The following is an 8,380-nucleotide window of genomic DNA, read 5'->3' on the forward strand; positions in this document are numbered from 1 at the left end:
ATGCAGTCACACCATCTCTCATTCTCTTGCTCCCTGTGCATCTTGTCTTTACTGTAGCAATTGCAGTGAGTATTGGGAGAAAGTAAAGGTAAAAGCAGGAGTTCAATCCTTTGTGCTGAGGGGATGCTCTGCTATTTAATTCTATTTTTAATTTCAGACATAATTTAGCTGGTAAAGGAACAATTTTGTGTTTCTTAAAATCATGGTAAATGTGTGGGTGCCTATTTTCCTGGGTTAATTGTGAATAAAGCCACTATATACACTTGATTCCCATTTGAATAGTATATTTATAGTAGGGCCTTTTATTTATGTAACTTTCATATATGGCTATCTCTTGTTATTTTAATACTTTTTCTATTTCGTTGAAAAATTTGTTTTCAATTAGATTGTCCTATAAATGTTTTTAGTATTAGGGTTACACAAACAAAATATTTGTCCACCATTTCTTTTAATGACATCTTCTAGTGATCATATTAACAGACTTGGGAAAATTAGATACATCAATCAGAAGCAAAACATTATCCCATAACTATGAATTATTTAAGTTTCAGCCAACACAAAATCATACAAAACAAAATAAACTGCAATTGTGGAAATGACCGACAGGAAAAAAAAGAGCTGGTTCTATAGCCCTTCACTCTAGTCTGAGGGACATATAAGAATTGACCTTTAGTCAATTCCTCTTTTGCCAAATATAGATCAACTCAATCTACCCACAACATATCAATAAAAAATTCACATAACTCATTCTCAGACATACATATTATCCAAATTATTAAAACTGAGGACTGTGTTACATTGCTCCAGGATCTTTCCTCATTGCTTTTTTCTGAAATACCAATTTCAGGACATAAAAAGTAAAGTTTAGACTGATAGGAGTGAATTATAAAGAAGTTGCTTGGAAAGTGTAATGAAGAAGAGCTGGATCTAGCACCAGGGCGATGGTGTCTGGTATCCTCAAGCCAACCTCTACTGGATATATGAGTCAGCAATGGTTTGTTGAAGGAATGAAAGATATTGATCAGTGACTTCATTAATTATACCGAGCAATAACATTATTTACTGGCAAGAAGAAACTCTGAAGTGTCATCCTTCTTCAAGTCTTGGTCTAGACTCTTCAATACAGAATAGCTTTCCCTGAATATGAGTATGTATGATGTCTTTTTCTCTATTGCTAGAGGAATTTCCAGACAAATGAGTTTAAAGCCAAAGTCAGGGCTAAGATTTTGGTTCTATTAAAATCAATTGTAGAAAAGATGGGGGAAAAAGTGAAATATATATTTCTTCTGTTTGATGACTAGCTTTTGTTCAGTTCAAATTAGTTTCAGTTTTAGATAACTAACAAACAGAGCTACAGAGGCCTAATAAAGGCAGAATTTCTCTCTTATTTAAAAATTCCAGGTGTGAGTAGTTCAGGGTTGGTGTGAGCATCATGAAGGAGACAGAGTTTGTCCTATCATTCTGCTGCCACGCCCAAGCTTGGCATCTGTGCTCAAGTGTGCTTCATGGTACAAGAGAGCTTCTGGGGCTCCATCCACCACATCTGAATCCAGACAGCAGGATAGAGGAGTAGAAGGATATAGAGTGCTTCTCCAAGCTAGGTCAACACTATTAGCCACCATCTATGATTTCTTTATGTCATATTGGTTCAGATTTGGTCTCAAAAGCATATCTAGTCACTAAGGATGGAAAGTGTCATCACTTAGCTGGAAATACTGAGCACCCAAGTAATATTCAGGATCTGCTCCTAAGGAAAGAGGAGGAAATAGATATGGCACAGCAATTAGCAAGCAGTCTAAGAAGATGCTTGCATCCTTTCCCCTGTAGTGTTTCCCTACTAATACATAAACCTTGTTAATTTGCCATGATTGTTAATTCATAAACCTCCCTATGTTTGTCCTCTTATTTTCTTCTCTGGATTCACCCTCTGGCCTTATTACCCCTATGTACCTTCCATTCCCTTACATAACCATAATATAAAATCACTATATATATTTTTTTTTTCAGTTTTGAGAGAGAGAGAGAGAGAGTGCTCAAGCACAGAAGGGGCAGAAAGAGGGAGAGAATCTGGAGCAGACTCCTTGCTGAGCATAGAACCCAACTTGAGGTTCAGCCTCATGACCCTGAGATCATGATCTGAGCTAAAATCAAGTTGGCCACCTAATGGACTGAACCATCCAGGTGCCCCACCAGTATATCTTTTACATTTATTTTATTTACTCTAAGTAATTTTATGTTTACATTAGTTTTGAAAGTGGCAAGACCAATTATTTAAATTTTTTCTTCTAAGGTAATGGATAAACTGAATCATGATGCCTTTACCTGTTATAATTGTATAACCTGTTTTCCCTTTCAGCTGTGCTAGCTATGAAATAAAGAAAACTAACCTTTTCCTATAATATGGTAAGAACTTCCTGGTCTCTTCTCCTTCATCCTTTCATAATTAAACTTTTATTCTCTGTGTTCATGACTTTGAGTCTTCACTGTTCTTAAAAAGTGTTAATTCATGTTTGCAAATTCCAACACTTAATCATATGTTCAATAAAATGCAACTTTTCACACTTGAGTTTTAAATATATGATTATACTAAAAATAAATTGTAATATTATAAGGAGAGTGAAGTGATAATGTACTATTTGCAATTACAGAGGAAATTTCACATTTTGTATTTTAATCATGTAGTTAAAAGATTAGCAGCAGGGTAAAAAAAAAAAAAATCTAGAAAATTACATCCAATCATCAGTGACTAAAGCTATGGTTGTCAAACTATAGAATGAGTAACACTTATTTAAAACCCTTAATAAAAATCCTTGAGCTTTATAGGCCTAGAGACCTCTGATTCAGTTTATGTAATGTGGAATCCAAGAAACTATGTTTTAAACAGCACACCAAAGTTCACAGGCAGGATATCAAAAGGAAAAGTAGGGTGGGGGGTGACAGATCAAGGAGAACTCTCCTCAGAAATAGAAGTTAAGGGATCCCTGGGTGGCGCAGCGGTTTAGCGCCTGCCTTTGGCCCAGGGTGCGATCCTGGAGACCCAGGATAGAATCCCACGTCGGGCTCCCGGTGCATGGAGCCTTCTTCTCCCTCTGCCTATGTCTCTGCCTCTCTCTCTCTCTCTCTCTCTATGTGACTATCAAAAATAAATTAAAAAAGTAAAAAAAAAGAAATAGAAGTTAAAACCAAATAAACAGCAGAAAAGGAAAAAGTCAGTATATCTGTTAGAGCTTTTTGTTGTTAAAAAGAAAATACTTAGAGTGATTTTAAAAGGTAAGAACTTTCCCATTTTAAGAGAAGATTAGAAGGAGAATATGATTATATTTTGTAGTTGGTGAAAAATTGAACACATTATATAAATGTTAGAGATTAATTTATATCCAATATAAAATTTGGCAGACAGTGATTATATTTTGTAACCAATCAAAAAAATAGAAGCAAATCATGAAGAATATTGCTATGAAACAAACAATATAGTGATTAGGTAAGTGATTTTTTTTTCCTCATCAGAAGACTATGCAATTCTTTTCTACTATGTAATTGTAATACTTAAGAGCTCTATATATGGAAATAATTCCATTACCTATTAATTACATTATAAAGACTTTTCCCCCCAATTCTCAGTTGTTTAAACCTTAAAATTAGGATGAAATTATTAACTAACTCATGAGATTGTAATGACAATTCAATTTGATAATACATGTGAGTATGTAATAGTGTCTACTGCATGCATGTCCAGTATTTTTTTTAAGTTTTTATTTATTTGAGAGAGAGAGAGGGAGCACATGACCTTGGGGGAGGGGCAAAAGGAGAGGGAGAAGCAGACACCCCAGTGAGCCGGGAGTCTGATGTGATGCAGGTGGGGCTTAATCCCAGGACCCAGGGATCATGACCTGAGTGAGCCTAAGGTAGATACTTAACTGACTGAGCCACTCAGGTGCCCCCAGTATTGTTATTTATAACATACTCTATCAGATCTTCCAAAGTTGTGACTGAAAAATTAATCACAATGATAAGAGTGGAATCAAACAATAAACCCTGATATTCTATAATTACTGGGGGGAAAACAAAACCCTGTTTTATAAAGGCTTTGCCTAATCATGGACTAAGAACGTTAGGATTGTAAGGATCCAAATGCCCCTCAAGATTTTGGCTGTCTGGGGGCACCTGGTGACTCAGTCAGTTGAGTGTTCAACTTTTGATTTCAGGTCAGGGCATGATCTTATGGGTTGTGGGATCCAGCACTCAGTGGGGAGTCTGCTTAAAGATTCTGTCCACCCCTCCCCCCCACTCACGGTCATATTCTCTCTCTCTCAAATATAAATAAATAAAATTTTTAAAAAAGATTTTGGCTGTCTGAAAAAATCCTTTAGATTAGAATGAATGTGGACATGGTGAATAATTACTGAAAATCCTCTATGGATTACCAAGCTTCTCCTCCCTACTACTAGTGCTATCGTTCATTCCTATATGTATTCTCCCCTGGAAAAGGAAGGACTAGACTACTTTCAAGGGAAATCCTCCACTTATGCATCTATTCATCTGATTCCCCTCTATTGTCATGGGTTTGACTGGACCTGAGCAATTAGCTGAGCAATGCTATCCCTAAAGTCTTTCATGCTTGACAATCTGGATTCATAAACTGGAGAGAATGCTTATTATCCTACTTCACAGCCAAACTATATTTATGAGTTGCCTGCATCTAGTTTACTTGCCTTTTTAAAGCGGGTACAAATTACCCAACTCAATTTTACTTGGTGTTTTACAATTGAATGATCAATCAGTCACTAGAAGGAAACAGCAAATGCTAGTATAGCAGAGCCTTCAGGGTTCATTTAGTGTAGGATATAACTGAATGTCCTGTAAAAATTAAATGGCTGTAATTATCATCTCCCTGCTGGTAGCAACCAAATCTGTATTCCAATCCAAATATCTCTGCTGAGGTTCAGATCAAAGAATCAAGTTGCTTCCTGGACTATAAAACTATAATCTCACAAGGAACTCCTACTCCACAAATCGTTGAAGCCTCCTCAAAGCTGTTGCTTCCACACTGCTTTTCAGTATATCACTAGAATTTGTTACCGAGCCCTGCACTTTTCTTCTCTGTCTACTTCTTTATATTCACACTAGATGTCTTTAATTATAATCCTCATCCCCTCTTGTCCAGATTGCTAAAACTGCAACCCAAATTATTTCTTTTCAGTTTTGTCCCTATACCAATCTATCTTCCAAACTCCCACCAAAATGATGTTTTAAGTAATTCTAAAATGCTCCTCTTGTGTATTACAACTTCCAGCAACCATCCATGGCAGACAAGATGAAGGGCCATTTTCTTGGCATTAGGCATTCTAGTATGCCTTTATGATCTCATTCCAGCATAGGATCATCTCTTGTCATGACTGTCAAAGCCTACCGACCAATGATCACCACATATCTCTCACCAAACACATTTGAGGTTATTTTGCTTCTTGCAGGACAGGAGAACGCACATCAGAGGAACACTGAAGTGTCTCTATAAAAGGGAGTTAGGAGGAGCTTATTATAGTATTTGGACACCTGCCAGTGATGCTAAGTAGGATTTAGAGAAGTGAATGATTCATAGTGGGATCTGTCAGACCACACAGCGAAATCAATGACTGAGTATCTTCATATATTTTTTTTTTTTTATCTTGGAGGCAGGGAATTCAACATCAAGCTAGACTCATTACTGGTAAAGAAACAGGAGTCATGTGTGTTTTCATGAAGAAGAGGATGCTTAGTTACATTTGTAGTTGCAAAATATTCTTTTCTCTGTCTTACTCTATAGCAGTCACAGAGTGATCTTCTCTAAGGATTGATTCTATTCTTAAAAGCTGTTTAGGTTTAATGTGGAACATTACTGCCAAGTTGTCAGCCCCAGCGAGCTGCTAGGGTCATCTTCCACTTTGTCACCACCACACAGAGTTTGACACCCTCCTTTACCCCACCCTGCACAGGCCTCTGAAAGACAGGTGCCATTCCTAGTTAATGAGTCTTGACAGAAGAATTTCTGAAAGCTTGAAAAACTTCAATTGCCCTCTTTCCAGGACTTCCTCCTACTTCTCAGGATTCTTTTCTTGCTCTCATGTGCATGTGTGTATGGGTTAAAATACAGAAGGATGCATACATGAATTAACATTGTTTTTTTTTTTTAATAAACTATATAAAATTAACTAACATAAAGTGTCTATTCCCTAATCCGTTTGCAAGCCATCTTATTTTTCTTCCCAGTTTCAAAATGAAAATAAGAGTGTTCTATTCAAGGCTAACAGCTTGAAAAAATAATACACCAACAGCATAGAGGTTCTCATTTTACAAGGGATAGATATGCAACTAACGAATCTAAAAGTTATTTGTTTGGATTTCAGAGAGTTTTATAATACAGTTAACAATATCAACTTGTGTTTATTCATGTGTCTTTTTTGAAGAAGTATTTTAAAGATTATTTATTTATCTATTTATTTAATTTTTTTTTTGACACAGAGAGAGAGAGCACAAGCAAGGGGAGTGGGAGAGGGAAAAGCAGACACCCTGCTGAGCAGGGAGCTCAATGTGGGGGCCTGACCCTAGAACCCTGGGATTGTGACCCAGCCAAAGGCAGACACTTAACCTACTGAGCCACCCAGGCACCCCTCAAAGATATTTCAAAGGGAAATGATTTTCCCAATTAAACTATTCCATGAATAAGATTAGAAAAACTAATTTTGACTTTGAAATCAAATTCTCTAAAGATATGTTAATATCATGTACTATATTGGACTATATTTTGGACTAGTATTTTGGAACTATACAAAATATCTCCATGAATTTTAAGAACTGGATCTAATAAATGCATTAGAACACACAATGTTTTATTTATTTATAAACACACACATATTATAAAATAACAATATACATAAAGTTCACCAGTGTACTACTAGCAGTAGCTTAAAATCCAAAATACTGATCTCAGGGTCCCGAGGTCAAGCCCCATGTTGGCTCTGTGCTGGGCATGGAGCCTAAGTTTTTCTCTCCCTCTCCCTCTGCTCCTCCCCCCCACTTGCACTCTCTTTCTCTTTCAGATAAATACATGAATCTTAAAAATTATCCAAAATATTTCGTAATACTTTAAACCTCTCCAAAGAATCCTGTTCTATAATCCATAAATCTTTATGATCACTTGTTAATTTAACCAGTATAGTGCTTTTTCAGTAAACTTTCAAGAGTTATGTAATAATAACAATAATTACCATAACAATGTTAGATCAGTATATATGGAATGAGCTACATTTTTCGGAGTCCATTAATAGAACCTTTGGGAAACCAAGAAGTTAAAAGTAAATTAACAACAAAAAATCCCAATATAATCAGGCCTTGAAATGTGCATATAGCTCACTTTCCTCAAACAAAACTCCAAACATAAAATGGATAGATTAAAATAACTAATATTAGTCTAAAATTTAATATGATAACTCGGTAATTCAAAGGTTAATATGATACATGATTAATACAATAACACAGTAAGTAGAACTACCAGGAGATAAGGCAGACGGAAGTCTGGCCTTCTCCTTCCCCCTGACTGAGCACATAGTAGAGACACTAAGTTGCTCCTGCACCACCTACTAAGCACGCCGGAGCCTGGAGTGGGGCTCTGTGGCTTCTCACCCCAACCCCACGTGCCTCTAGGCCCCCAAGGTCCGCATCAACCCTGTGCAGTTCGACCTCAAGTTCTGTCACATGACACCCAAGGTGTTATCTAGAACGCTTCTGGAGGGGGCCGATAATCTTTCTTCTGGTTGAGGTGCCCAAAGGGTGGGTTGAGGGGTTTGAACATGATGAAGAATTTCTGAAGATCCACCACTGCTGCTGGAGGTGGATGTGTCAGAGGGCACCTTGCAATGCCCAGAGTCTGGACATCTGTTCCCCTACAGCAACAGGGTCCCCAACATGCTGCTGAGTGAGGAAGGCACCCAGACTTAAACAGGCCCTTTACCAGTTTTCATCCTGTGATCCTGTGGATCTTTGTTTGCTGGTGCTGCCCTGTATCCCCAACCCTTGACCCAGTAACACACCAAAGGCACAGTGTTCCTGAGTTCTAAAGGTTCAAACCCTCCTCCCCCAAAAAAAGAAAAGATAAAATCTTACTCTTTGGCATATGAATTAACTAGAACATAATAAACAAAAAGAACTTTAACTTTAAACAAAAACAATGTAGGAGCTACTTGTAAGCAGTTAATGAGGAAAAAAATCTCTATGAAGAAATAATGAGAAGGATATACAGTTAGAGATTAAAAAAACAACAAAAAAAACAAACAAACAAAAAAAAACATAGCCAGGTGACAGTTTGTTATCCAAAGCCAAATTTAAGTTTAAGTTTGAATTTACC

At 36.9% G+C, this 8,380-nt stretch overlaps 1 pseudogene; it reads left to right on the plus strand.

Annotated features, from left to right (window-relative positions):
• The first annotated feature begins 941 nt into the window (after positions 1-941).
• On the plus strand, positions 942-7,974 carry LOC144321535 (multifunctional methyltransferase subunit TRM112-like protein pseudogene; annotated as a pseudogene).
• Positions 7,975-8,380: the final 406 nt, after the last annotated feature.

This window comes from Canis aureus, chromosome 10 (assembly GCF_053574225.1).
Source record: "Canis aureus isolate CA01 chromosome 10, VMU_Caureus_v.1.0, whole genome shotgun sequence".
Lineage (NCBI taxonomy): Eukaryota > Metazoa > Chordata > Mammalia > Carnivora > Canidae > Canis > Canis aureus.